Below are 13,170 nucleotides of genomic sequence, written 5' to 3' on the forward strand. Positions count from 1 at the left end.
AATGGACTTAGCATGCAGGAAAGACCCACATTAAAATACACTAAGCCCATTTTTTAGCGCATCTTAATAAAAGGGTCCCATAGTTATTAATGTGGGTTAGCATTAAGGCATATCATTTTACCACTAACTTGTGCTATGTTAACACAGGTCCTATTTTATGCAGTGAGATCTACTTACTAATAACTGGGGTTAACAGAAAAATAACATGTCTTAAAGGTAGCCCACATTGATAGCTTTTCCCTTAAGTACCTAACTTAAAAAATGTGATCAACAAACTATAGAACCACCACAAACAACCTGAATGCCACACAATATTACAAGCATAAATGTCCTTCAGTAAAGCCAGCTCAAACATAAAGTTAATAGGCTCATGTGCAAAATGATAGCATTTTTCTGGGCCTTTCAGAGCAAAAGAGATGAAAGGGAAATAAAAATTTAGTAGAGAAAGGCAAGAGTAGGAGTAAGGCATTTGAGCCAACTAAATAAGACCTAATGAGATCACATGCCTGGTCTGTTTTTCTCTTTTTCTCTGGTTCCTTTTTTCAACAAGACCTCCATTCATCGGCACTGAGGCAATTGCCACGTGGCCTCTGGATGCTTCCCCATGCATTTTGGAAAGTTTATGTTCTCACTCATAATGTGCTACAAAAAATTTTTTGCATGGTGTGAAAGTGACTCAGGCTGACATTCTGCGGCGCTTGCAGGGTGAATCTGTCTTACTCATCTTTAGAAAGCTGAATACTTGAACACCAAATTATTTGCAAGCTTGTATTGTGTATTTCCCATTACTAACTTTCTCCTTGTGATACCCCAAACAGGGGTTTGATGGCGGGCCTGTGAAATTATACAGCCAGACAAAGGTATATAAATGAAAATAAGTGGTTTATTAACTGAATCCTGAGGCCTGTGGTGTCACAGAGCCAGGAATACAAAGGAAAATGCCTCTATAGTTCATTAAATATGGTCTCAAACAGGCCTCTGGCTGCCACGCCCCAAACACAGCCTGTAAGTTCTTCTCAGTTCTACCCAAGTTCCAGGTCTGGCTCCAACCAGACCTCAGAGCAAGGTTTACTAGTCTCAAAACTCAGCCAGGACATGATAATTAGACATAAACTGTAATGGGGGCTCCTGTTCTTCCTTCCCTGGGCCTCCTTATCCTTAGTCTGGCCCTGCCTTTTATATTTCTTGGTTCTGACTCCACACCCTCCAGGGCGGGAACAGTGATCTTAAGGTGGCTCAGGCAATTGAGGGACTATTCTTGAGGGGCAGTGTTCTATAAACCCCTCACAAACCCTCCCCTCAGCTCAGCTGTGCCTTGTTGATCACCTGCTATTTCAGAGTGCACCTTCCAGGACAAAAAGTCCGCATTAGTATGTTCTCGGCCCTCCCGATGTTTCACCTGATAGCTAAAGGGCTGGAGGCTAAGAAACCAGCGCATTATATATGCATTTGAATCTTTATGTCGCGCCGTCCACTGAAGAAGTTGATGGTCAGTAACCAGCAGGAAGTTTCAGTCCAATAGATAGTATTGGAACATTTCCAGGTCCCATTTGACAGCTAAAGCCTCCTTCTCAATCACTGCATAATGTTTCTCTCTCTGGAACAAGTTCTGGCTAATGTATGCCGCTGGGTGGTCTTCTCCATCTACTTCTTTTGCCAGAAAGGTCCCAAGTCCAACCTGTGATGCATCGGTCTGCACAATGAAGGGCCGGTTGAAGACCAGGCTGACCAGCACCGGCTCTGAACAAATAGCCCTCTTCAGAATTTGGAAGGCAACATCTAACTCTTCAGCTCAGTGTATCTTCTCTGGAGCCTTCTTCTGCAGGAGGCGGGTCAGCAGTTCTGCTTTCTCAGCAAACCCGGGAATAAACCAGAGGTAATAACCAACAACATACATAGTAACAAGCCCGAGGAAGGCTCATACTTGCTTCTTCATCTGAGGTACTGGCACCTGGGTGATTGCTTCTACCTTCTGGATCTGGGGTCTCACTTGTCCTCTCCTGACCAAGTACCCCAGGTACTGGACTTCTTGTCCTCTCAAGAAGCACTTTTTGGGATTCGCTGTTAACCCAGCAGTCCGTAGACTATCCAGTACTGCTTCTACCTGGATGAGATGGGTCCTCCAATCTTTACTGTAGATGACAATCAGGCTTATTTTCAAAAGAGAAGGGCATCCATCTTTCGACACAAATTGGGAGATGGGCATCCTTCTCCCAGGGTACCCAAATCGGCATAATCGAAAGCCGATTTTGGGCATCCCCACTGCTTTCCGTCGCAGGGACGACCAAAGTTCCCGGGGGCATGTCGGAAGCATAGCAAAGGCGGGACTGGGGCGTGCTTAACACATGGGTGTCCTTGGCCGATAATGGAAAAAAGAAGGGCATCCCTGACGAGCACTTGACCGACTTTACTTGGTCCATTTTTTCTTGCGACCAAGCCTCCAAAAGGTGCCCAAAATGACCAGATGACCACCGGAGGGAATCGGGGATGACCTCCCCTTACTCCCCCAGTGGTCACTAACCCCCTCCCACCCTAAAAAACCTTTAAAAATATTTTTTGCCAGCCTCAAATGTCATACCCAGGTCCATGACAGCATGATGCAAATCCCTGGAGCAGTTTTAGTGGGTGCAGTGCACTTCAGCCAGGTGAACCCAGGCCCATCCCCCCTACCTGTTACACTTGTGGTGGTAAATCTAAGCCCTCCAAAACCCACCTGAAACCCACTGTGTACCCAAATGTAGGTGCCCCGTTCACCCCTTAATGTTGTACAGTTGTGGGGAGTGGGTTTTGGGGGGGCTCAGCACCCAAGGTAAGGGAGCTATGCACCTGGGAGCAATTTCTGAAGTCCACTGCAGTGCCCCCTAGGGTGCCCGGTTGGTGTCCTGGCATGTCAGGGGGACCAGTGCACTACAAATGCTGGCTTCTCCCATGACCAAAGGGCTTGCATTTGGTCGTTTCTGAGATGGGCGTCCTTGGTTTCCATTATCGCTGAAAACTGGGGACAACCATCTCTAAGGTTGACCTAAATGTTGAGATTTGGGCATCCCCGACCGTATTATCGAAACAAAAGATGGACGCCCATCTTGTTTCGATAATACAGTTTCCCCGCCCCTTCGCTGGGATGTCCTGCGAGGACGTCCTCAGGAAAACGTGGGCACCCCATTCGATTATGCCCCTCTATGTCATCTAAATAGGCAGCCATGTAGTTGCCATGGGGTTTAAGTAGATGATACACAAGGTGCTGGAATGTCAAATGGTAGCACTGTGAACTGGAACAAATCCTGGGGTGTTGAAAAGGCTGTCTTCTCCTTGGCAGCCAGGGTGAGAGGTATCTGCCAATATCCCTTGGCCAGGTCCAAGATTGAGATGATTGGGCCCCTCCTAGCTGCTCAATGAGTTTATTCACCCTTGGCATTGGATAGACCTCTAGTTTAGAGACAGCATTCACCTTCCGGAAATCAATACAAACTGGATGCTCCCATCTGGCTTTGGTACCAGCACAATGGGAGATGACCAATTACTGGTTGATTCCTCGATGAGTTCCAGTTCTAGTATTTCAGTGACCTCTTCTGCCACAGCTTGCTGCCGGGCTTCTGGGATTCAATATGGACATTGGCGGACTACCACTCTTGGCTTGGTGATAATATCATTAGTTGCAAGGTGGGTCTAGTCTGGTACTCCGGAAAACACATCTTCATTCTGGTGTAGGTCAGTCATCTGCAAGAGAGAGAGCTGGTAGCCAAATGGAACTTGCAAGGGTCTAGATTCTGTCGGGACTTCTGGCCCAAAGCTGTCTCTTTGGACCAGGGCCGCAGTCATGGGGACCCACTTTTTCAACAAATTTATGTGGAAGATCTTTGCCTTGTCCGTCTTGTCAAGTTGGGCCACCTTATAATTGACAGGTCCTGTCTTTTCCACAATTTCACAAGTACCTTGCCACTTGCATAATAGTTTACTCTCTGAGGTGGGTAAAAGGACTATCCCCTGACTGGGAGGTTCATTGTACTGCCTTCTGGTTGTAGGCCTGGGCTTGACCCATTTGAGCTTTTTCTAGAAAACATTTGGTGGCCTCAATGGCTTTCTTTAGCCTCTCCTGCATGATGAGCACATATTCAGCCAAGTTCCTTCCCAGATTAGGTTCTTCTTCCCAAGCTTCCCTTAGGTCTCCTTCCATATAACAGTTCAAATGGAGAGAATCCTGTCGAACTCTGGGGCACCTCCCAGATTGCGAATAGTATATATGGGAGTAGAGAATCCCAGTTTTTCCTGTCTTTGGGCACAAACTTTTTTCAGCATTTATTTTGGAGTCTTGTTAAAGCATTACACCAGACCATCTGGCTGTGAATGATAAACGGATATCTGCAAGATTTTCACCTTTAGCAGGGCACACACTTGTTTTATAATTTTGGACATAAAGGTGGTACCTTGGTCAATCAATATTTCCATCAGGATCCCCATCAGGGAGAAGACTTCCCACAAAGCATTAGCCACTGTGGTGATTTTCATATTGTGCAAGGCAATGGCCTCTGGGTAGCGGGTGGCATAAGCCAAAATGACCAGAATATACTTGTTAGCATGGGTGGTGTGTTCCAGGGGTCCAACAAAGTCTATCGCTATTCTTTCAAAGTGGTGTTGACAAGGGGCATGGGCATGAGTGGGGCCGATAGAACCCTTGCAGGACTACTCAGCTGGCAGGTTGGGCAGGACTGTCAAAAGAACTCAACTTGCTTGAATACATTCGGCCAGAAAAACTGGGCCAAAATCCACTCACGGGTCTTCTATTCCCCCAGGTGACCTCCTAACAGGTGTCTGTGAGCTAATTGTATGATCTGCCTATGGTAGGGTTGAGGGACTAACAGTTGCTCTATCTCTTCCCCCTCTAGGGTTCCCTTGGCCACCCTATACAGCAAGTCATTCTTTATTATAAAATATGGGAGTTCTATGTTAGAGGGGTCCTGGTTGCCCACGGGTTTCCCATCTACCGAAACAATCCTAGCTCGGGCTGCTCTAAGAGACTCATCCTCTGACTGTGCCCTTTTATAATTTCCTGCAGCTCCCTCACCATTCTACTCAGGTAGACTGTCCAAAGGGTTGGGGTTGTCTGGCCTGCCATCTTCCTCTGACTCTAGGTATCCATCTACTGCAGCTCCTAGATTCAGAGAGCAACACAGTTTCTCTAACCGCCACTGGTGGCAGAGTTTGGGCAACTTTGGGTTTTCGATATACAACTCAGAGTCTTTCAATGGGAATATATCAGGGAACGACTCCTCCCCTTTCTTTGGGCTGCCGATTAGCTGGGACCAGATGACACCAAAATTGGGAAAATCCTGGCCCAAAACTACTGGGTAAGGTAACCAAGGCAATACTGCTTCTTCCAGATGAACCTGCCCTACAGGAGTTTTAATAGACACTTGAGCTGTCAGATGCTGTCTCTGGTCACCATGTACACATGCCAGGGTCATAGTTCACTTGTAATTCAATTGCAGACGATTAAGTATCTGTCTCCGGACAAGGGTGTTGACACTGCTGAAGTCCACTTGGTACGGGTGTCCTTCCAGCTCAACTTGTAGTACGCAATTCCTACTTCCTGAATGGGAAACTTCCACAAAATTGCCGCCATGATTGACTAGCAAATTTATATCAATGGAATCTTCAGCTATTCGGGCAGTCTCTAGCTATATGACCTCTTCCCCCACACTTGAAACAGATAGAGAGTATGGATCCCGTAATCGGGGTAGAAGTGTGTGGTATGTTCATGGGGACAAGGTCTTCCATCGCTCCGACCCCTTCTTTGGGAACCCCCGGACTGGAGGGTGTTTTTTGATCCCTCTGGTTGTCCGGTCCAGTTTTTTCTCTTTTCCTCCCAGGACTTCCAGCTTGCTTCTTTTCTTTATAGACGCCCGAGTCTGGTTGTGCTTGGTAGAAGGCTTCAGCTGCTTCTAAAGCACTCTCATGGTCAATTTAGGGTGCTGCCTCATCCTCTGCTTTATAGGTAGGGGTAATCCTTCAAGGAACTGTTCCAGGAGGATGACTCTTACAATCTCTGGGCCCATCTTGAGGCCCGGTTGCAGCCATCTCCAAGCGACCTTGAGTCGGTAGAAGAAACTCTGGGGACCTTGTAGGGACCCCTTCTATAACTGCTGCTGATAGGCCTCTGGGGTGCAGCCCACCCTCTCCAAAATGGCAGCTTTTACTTCTGCATAGGCAGCCGTCCCAGTAGAATTAACATCTTGAAATGCCATCTGGCTGCTAGCAGTCAGGAGAAAGAGAGACAATCACAAGTTGTGAGTGACATCTACTGACTTTCAGATAGGTTCAGCAGCGTACCGAGGGTGTGGTGGTGGGGGCGGTCTGCCCCTGGTGCACACTGCAGGAGGGGTGCAGGGAGCAGCCGTGTGGCTGTTGGCTCCGCCGGTTCCCTGCTCCCTCTAATGTTATTTCCTATTTTGGGGGAGAGGGAGCAGGGAACCAGTGGAGCTAACTGCCACGCGGATGCTCCCAGCACCCCAGGAGGTAAGAGCAATGCACCCGGGGGGGGGGGGGGGGGGGGTTGTAGGTGATGTGCCGGGGGGGGGGTGTCGATGCTGCACTGAGGGACGACGATGCTGCACCGGGGGAGGGATGACACTGCACCCTGGGGGGGGGGGGGGGGGGGGGGGTTGCACAGTGGCAATCCGCCCCGAGTGGCAGCTAACCAAGGAACACCACTGGATAGGTTCCTGGTGGAGACAAGCTGTGTGTCTCAGCATCAAGAAGTTTAAGTTTACACTGTACCAGGTTGCAATATTTTGTCCTCTCTGTTTTGTTTGGTTGGTTTGAAGACTGCAGCTGGACAGTGGGGTTGGGCACACTTTGCTTAGATTTTGAAGGAATAAGGGAATGGCAGAATCTGTTAAGATCAAATGGAAGAAAAGCAGACAATAAAGAGCTATATTTTATAAGGTCATGCTATTCACACCCTCATTTGTCTAGGAATGTGCGTTGCTAACATACAGTCACTTGGACACACGCCTTAAAATATACAATGCACAGTAAATTGATTTAAGGTACATAAAACTGCAAATTAATGTGTTACATTGATTAGCATGGGTTACACAGTTCTAGCGTGTGTTAAAATTTGATATAAAAACAAACGTATGAAACAAACAAAAAATCAGGAACAAAGCCTAAACAAACTGAAAATGAACTAGAAATTTTTGCCCTCTGCACATCCCCACTCTGCATTTTTTGGGGGGGAAAGCATGTATCTGTGCATATGTATAGGTGTTAGGGCTGATGCATAGATCAAAGAAGTTATGCATTATCTCTCTGTCTTCTCCTGCCATTCCCCCTCCCCCGATTAGGGTACTCAAATTAAATTAATGATTCAGTATGTACCCCCTCCTGTCCTGTAGCTAATAGCTAGTCATTTGACAGCCTATGATCATTATTCAGTTACATGCACAATCCCCCCCCCCTCCCACCACCGACCACCACCACTCATTGCACAATGCCATCATTAACCCCTGGCCCTTGACTCTTTCCTCTGTCTGTTTTCTGCTGTTACTTCTCAGCATGGGGCTGGGAGTACTGGAGATCAGGGCTGGAGGACACGTTTCATATGGGTCTGAAAAGAAATACGAGGTGAATCCGTTTCTAACTCTTTGGCCATAATAAAACATATAACTCAATTACAACAAGATGGTTACCAGTTGAGAAGTGGGGGGGGGGGGGGGGGGGGGGGGTGGCTGACACACAGACACAGGGAACAGCTAGTCAAGAGAGGGCCTGGGGCTTCTGAATCTGAATCTTGACTCTGCTGGCCCTCGGATGACCTCAGGTTGTCACTTTATCTCCCTCTACCCTTTTTAGCCAGATGTAGGTCAGTGTCCCACTTTCCACCAGGACCTTACATAAACCTCAACCTCTTTATGCTCTGATTCACGTTAACAGCTCCTCACACTTTGAGGGTCTTACTGTTGCCTCATTTTCCTATGTTGTGTGCACACTTACAGCCCAGGAACACAGAAAAATGTAGTCACCAAATATACAACTGAGCCCAGATAGGGTCATTGTGACAACTAAATTGTGAATTTGCAGCATCCAAAGTCTTGGTCTATGTTCTGTCAGGCAAGTGCCCTGGAATTCTGTGATCTGTTACTGTATATTGAATAATTCATGACTCCGTGTAAACATTAAAGATTATATTTTCTAGAACAAACAATATTAAAGCCCCTGAGCCAGCCAGGCATGCTTCTTCCTGCATTAGTTATTAACTTGCCCTCATTGAGAGCAATTTTATAACAAGTTGCCTATCCAGCTTATTATCGAAGGAAAAGGGCGCCCATCTTTCGACACAAATCGGGAGATGGGCGCCCTTCTCACAAGGCCGCCCAAATCAGCATAATCGAAAGCCGATTTTTTGACACCCTCGACGGCTTTCCATTGCGGGATGACCAAAGTCCACGGGGGCATGTCGGCAGGGTAGCGAAGGCGGAACTGGGGCATGATTAGGAGATGGACGTCCTCGGCTGATAATGGAAAAAAGAAGGGCGTCCCTGACGAGCACTTGGCCGACTTTACTTGGTCCATTTTTTTTCATGACCAAGCCGTGAAAAGATGCCCGAACTGAGTAGATGACCACCGGAGGGAATCGGGGATGACCTCCCCTTACTCCCCCAGTGGTCACTAACCCCTCCCACCATAAAAAAACAGGTTAAAATACTTTTTTGCCAGCCTCAAATGCCATACTCAGGTCCATCGCAGCAGTATATAGGTCCCTGGAGCAGTTGTAGTAGGTGCAGTGTACTTCAGGCAGGCGGAACTGGGGGGGGGGGGGGGGGGGGGGGGGGTTGGGGGCTCAGCACCCAAGGTAAGGGAGCTATGCACCTGGGAGCAATTTCTGATGTCCACTGCAGTGCCCCCTAGGGTGCCCGGTAGGTGTCTTGGCATGTGAGGGGGACCAGTGCACTACAAATGCTGGCTCCTCCCATGACCAAATGGCTTGGATTTGGCCATTTCTGAGATGGACATCCTTAGTTTCCATTATCGGCGAAAACCAAGGTCGGCCATCTCTAAGGTCAACCCAGATGTTGAGATTCAGCCATCCCCGACCGTATTATCGAAACGAAAGATGGGCACCCATCTTGTTTCGATAATACGGTCGGGGACGCCCCATTATGGGGCTGTCCTTAGAGATGGGTGCCCCCGTTCGATTATGCCCCTCCACGTTGGGAAGCCAAGTAAGTGCCTATTTTAAGCCTATTTATAAATACTCATGGGTACCTATCTTCTTTATAAAACTGATCCACAAAAGCAGTCCATATTGTGACTAAAACAAAGCCTTGAACATTTACGCTTGCTTAGAAGCAGACATAAAGTATAAATTGCAGATGAACAGATCTATTTTATATAATACAAACATTAATCACCTGCAGTCCACCCAAACACCCAAACACACATACACTCATATTGTATAAAAGCATGTGCATTCTTATCACCATACATGGGGGTAATTTAATAAGAGACTCAAAAAAATCTTTATAAAAGTACTCCCCAGGCCTTTATTTTACAAGCATGTATCTGTGTAAATAGCCAGCTCCTTGGGGCAAGCTACTACTACTACTACTTAGCATTTCTATAGCGCTGCCAGGGTTACGCAGCGCTGTACAAGTTTAAACATGGGGAAGGACAGTCCCTGCTCAAGAGAGCTTACAATCTAAAGGTTACAAACTATGTAGTCAGTGTAGGTATCATGAATGAGGAAGCTCTGGGGGCAAACTCTCTGTAGCATATTTCACTTTTATATTTTGTCTTTTCACATTCCTTTTATTACTCCATGCTTAAGCTTGTGCTCATCTGCACTGAACACTGCTTTCCCAACAGTAAGTATGACTCTATCTTCTCAAATTCGAACATTTCCCTCCCATTACTCATCCTTTACCTCTATTGGCCCATCATATTGCTCAGAGGCCTAGTTTTCTTATATTATGTAGGCTGACCAGCTCCCAACAGGCTTTACCCCATACTCTTTCATTGGGGCTTTTTAATTGTCGCTCTTTAAGATCAAAACATGCTTTTATTCAAAATCTAATCTCAGATCATCATCTTGCAATTGCTTTGTCTTACTGAAACTTGATTATACAATGGTGAAGAGGCACATCTTTACCAGTGTATGCCTCTGGGTTTTTCTGCTGTTTCTTCTTCCCGTGCCTCTTATCTTTTCTGATTGTCTTTCCATTTCTGAAATCTCAGTAAACATTTTTTCTTATTCCGAAATGTTAACGGTCAAAATTGTTTTACAATCCCCTCTGCAACTTTTAATTTTTTGCTGTCCCCCTTCGTAATTGGCCGATCTCCAGACATCCTTCTTAGCTGACAAATTTGATAACTTGATCATAGCTGGAGACTTTAATATTCATGCTGATGACCACACTTCTGCTTGTGAAACCGTTTTTCTTACTTTTATTAACGATTTTGGATTGCGTTAATACATTAGCACACCCACACACCGAGCTGGACATACAGTTGTCTTGGTTATGTTGAATATTTCTGACAAATTTTCTTTAAGTACCTTTTCCTTTTTCTCCATTCTTTACATTTACTGACCAATTGCTCTGACCATAAATATTTTACAAGACAATTATACACCTTAAGCTGAACATATCCTTGGGTTAAGGGATCACAGGATGCTTAAAGTGCTCCTATGCTATATGTGTCGTGGTTGTGATACTTTAGTCACTATAAGCAGGGAGGGGTGAGAGGGGTAAGAGGGGGATTTAGGGAGGGTTAAGGTAGGATGAAGATGTAAAATGTTGATGATAAGTTGCCATTTGTAACCTTGGAAGAGCTTGATTTTGAATGTGTTATGTTGGATACTTGCTGATACGATGTTTGATCTTTCATCAATAAAAATGTTGCACCACAATTATACACCTTAAATGCTCTAGACTGTCCATCACAGTTATTTTTTTCTGCTCTGATTTTGTCTCACTTTCTTTAAATGAAGAGGCCAAATGATACATTAAGTACTCAGTTCAGTGCATTTGCCCTTCTTTATCCTTCTAAATATTCTCCTACTGGCAAGCAAGGGTCTGCAACTTCTCAAGTGACATTTAAGGCGAGCTGAATGTTTATGGTGCAAGCAAAAAATGCCTGCATCTATAGCTCTGGTCAAGGCCTGTAGTTAATCATACAATTACCAACTAGACCAGGCAAAGAAGGACTACTACAGTCACGTGATTAACACCTCAACTAGTTCAAGTAGACAACTTTTTGGCATTGTCCAAAAACGTATGCATCATGCACCTCCTCCCATCTCCTTGGCCCCCTCTCCGGATACCCTGGGAAATTTCTTTTGAGATAAAATATCTCACTTCATGGAGCATGTCCTCCAGCTATCATTGAAGTTGATATTTCACAACGTTTTACCTTGAATGAGCCAATTTCTTCTTTAAACTCTACTTACAGTGCTTTCTACCCTGCTATCTTCTTTACACATTACAACATTTACCTTTGACCCTCTTCCTTTCTTCTGGTTTAAATTTTCTAAACACGGTCTTCTACCTCAGGCTTTAATTTTCATATCACATAGTCTTAGTACAGGTGAGGTTCCAATTTTGTGGAAGCAAACATCGATTAGACTTATAGAAAAAAAGGTTTATTAGATATATCTAGTCCCTCAAGCTACCACTCTGTTTCAAATCTCTGTTTCCTATCATAGCAGACTGAAAAAGTAGTTTTTTTCACGCCTGATTTCATTGAACATAAATTCATTCATTCTTCATCCGTTTCAGGCAGGATTTTGATCACATCATAGCACAGAGACAGTTGTAACCAGTCCATTGAGGATCTTCACTCCTATGCATGACACAATACAAGAAAATACAACTAGGGTCTATAAACTCCTTAAATCTTCCTCCCAAAAATATAAGCCCTTACATTTCTCTTGGTGGGGCAAAATGAAATCAATCAAAATGATGTTATTTGCTCTTGTTCTGTGCCTGTTAAGTTTGCTTCCTGTTCAAAATCTTTCTTCACAAAAATAGAAAAATTGTTTGTTTCCTATAGAATGGTAAGCCTCCTTGTATCGCCCTTAGAAAACTGAAAGCCAGTAAATTTAAGGGAGGAGTCAAATTCCCTGATTTTGAGCTATACAACCATGCTTTCTTATTGAGAGCTGCTTCTTGGTGGATGGTTGAAACTCCTGATAATAATATGCCTGTTTGGCTCACATTTGAGCAGCAATTATCTCATCCTAATCCTTTATGGGTTAGAATGGGAGCTTTATTCTCAGAGAAGTGTGAAGATTCAACCATTATACAAGACACTTTACTGGCTAGTAAACATCTGGATAAATTACAGAAACCCCCCCAATCTTATTCACAGAGTCTGCTCCACTTTGGGCCAATCCTTACATTATAATTAACAAAACCCCAATTTGGTGGCACTCTTGGACTAAACTGGGTATTCTCCAATTGTCAGATATTATAGAGGATAAACATATAGTTAGTTTTAATACCCTTCAAACTAACCCCCTTGTTTACTAAGCCATGCTATTGGCTGCGGTGCGGTAATGCTGACACAGCCATTCATTTTGAATGAGCTGTGTTGGTGGCAGCCGTTAGCGCAGCTTTGTAAGCAGGGGCATAAATTTTCACTCCCAAACTTGCAATTTTTAAAATACCTTCAGGTTAGATCAGTAATATCTTGTTTTATAAATGATCATAATCTTCAATCCACCCCCTCCTGACATTTTCAAAATATTCAAGGAAGCTTTACTTTAAAGTAATTCAGCATCCTGTTATTATAATTTATTTTTATTTATCTATGACAATTGCAATACGTCCCTTTAACACCTTTGGTCAAAAGATCTTGATGTACCACTCACTGATGACCAATGGTCCTTTCTTTGGACTAAAACAAACAGGCCTCTATAATGTATTTCATTATGCACAGAATTTCTTGGATTCCTATTAAGCAAACTAGAATAAACAGTAACCTATCTAACCTGTGCTGGTCTTGTAAATCTGGTATAGGCACATTTGAGCATATGTTATATTCTTTATTTTTATTATTTTTAAGAAGTATTTATTAAATACCAAAAAGGCAGAAGTTAATACAAACAGCCAGGATAATGTAACAAGTCAATCAAAGGCAGCAATGGTTGGAAAAAAGTTAAAACACAGAAAA

The sequence above is a fragment of the Microcaecilia unicolor genome, chromosome 1 (assembly GCF_901765095.1).
Source record: "Microcaecilia unicolor chromosome 1, aMicUni1.1, whole genome shotgun sequence".
Classification (NCBI taxonomy): domain Eukaryota; kingdom Metazoa; phylum Chordata; class Amphibia; order Gymnophiona; family Siphonopidae; genus Microcaecilia; species Microcaecilia unicolor.